The sequence below is a fragment of the Macaca nemestrina genome, chromosome 5 (assembly GCF_043159975.1).
Source record: "Macaca nemestrina isolate mMacNem1 chromosome 5, mMacNem.hap1, whole genome shotgun sequence".
NCBI lineage: Eukaryota > Metazoa > Chordata > Mammalia > Primates > Cercopithecidae > Macaca > Macaca nemestrina.
In genome coordinates, this window is record NC_092129.1 from 154,758,809 (window position 1) to 154,760,470 (window position 1,662).

Consider the following 1,662-nt stretch of genomic DNA (forward strand, 5'->3'; position numbering starts at 1 on the left):
TGAGGTCAGGTAGGGTGATGCCTCCAGCTTTGTTCTTTTTGCTTAGGATTGTCTTGGTTATGCAAGCTCTCTTTTGTTTCCATATGAAATTTAAGATAGTTTTTTCTAATTCTGTGAAGAAAGTCAGTGGTAGCTTGGTGGGGATAGCATTGAATTTATAAATTACTTTGGGCAGTATGGCCATTTTCCTGATATTGATTGTTCCTATCCATGAGCATGAAATGTTTTTCCATTTGTGTTCTCTCTGATTTCCTTGAGCAGTGGTTTGTAGTTCTTCATGAAGAGGTACTTCTCATCCCTTGTAAGTTGTATTTCAAGGTATTTTATTCTCTTTGTAGCAATTGTGAATGGGAGTTCACTCATGATTTGGCTCTCTGTTTGTCTAGTATTCATGTATAGGAATGCTTGTGATTATTTGCACATTGATTTTGTGTCCTGAGACTTTGCTGAAGTTGTTTATCAGTTTAAGGAGATTTTGGGCTGAGACAATGGGGTTTCCTAAATGTACAATCATGTCATCTGCAAACACAGACAATTTCACTTCTTCTCTTTCTGTTTGAACACCCTTTCTTTCTTTCTGTTGCCTGACTGCCCTGACCAGAACTTCCAATACTATGTTGAATAGGAGTGGTGAAAGAGGGCATCCTTGTCTTGTGCCAGTTTTCAAAGGGAATGCTTCCAGTTTTTGCCCATTCAGTATGATATTGGCTGTGGGTTTGTCATACACAGCTCTTATTATTTTCAGATATGTTCTCTTCGTACCTAGTTTATTGAGAGTTTTTAGCACAAAGGGCTGTTGAATTTTGTTGAAGGCCTTATCTGCATCTATTGAGAGAATCATGTGTTTTTTGTTATTGGTTCTCTTTATATGATGAATTACATTTACTGATTTGCATATATTGAACCAGCCTTGCATTCCAGGGATGAAGCCCACTTGATCATGGCTGATAAGCTTTTTGATGTGCTGCTGGATTTGGTTTGCCAGTATTTTATTGAGAATTTTCTTTTTTTTTTTTTTTTTTTTTTTTTTTTGAGACGGAGTCTCGCTCTGTCGCCCAGCCCAGGCTGGAGTGCAGTGGCGCGATCTCGGCTCACTGCAAGCTCCGCCTCCCGGGTTCACGCCATTCTCCTGCCTCAGCCTCCCGAGTAGCTGGGACTACAGGCGCCCACAACCGCGCCCGGCTAATTTTTTTTTTTGTATTTTTAGTAGAGACGGGGTTTCACCGTGGTCTCGATCTCCTGACCTTGTGATCCGCCCGCCTCGGCCTCCCAAAGTGCTGGGATTACAGGCGTGAGCCACCGCGCCCGGCTTAAAACTGACGGTCAGGAAACCCACACGTCCTCATTTACGGTAACACACACTACACCACCAAGTGGAGGTGCCGGGGATTGAACCCGGGGCCTCGTGCATGCTAAGCACGCGCTCTACCACTGAGCTACACCCCCTCTCCATTTTTTTTTTTTTTTTTTTTTTTTTTTTTTTTTTTTGAGACAGAGTCTCGCTGTGTCGCCCAGGCTGGAGTGCAGTGGCCGGATCTCAGCTCACTGCAAGCTCTGCCTCCCGGGTTTTTTTTACGCCATTCTCCTGCCTCAGCCTCCCGAGTAGCCGGGACTACAGGCGCCCGCCACCTCGCCCGGCTAGTTTTTTGTATTTTTTAGTAG

The 1,662-nt window shown here is 44.0% G+C and overlaps 1 non-coding gene across 1 annotated transcript; it reads right to left on the reverse strand.

The window, feature by feature from the left end:
* Positions 1–1,374: 1,374 nt before the first annotated feature.
* Positions 1,375–1,446, reverse strand: TRNAA-AGC (transfer RNA alanine (anticodon AGC)). The gene has a single exon. It is a non-coding gene; the product is annotated as a tRNA-Ala (tRNA).
* Between the last annotated feature and the right edge of the window lie 216 nt (positions 1,447–1,662).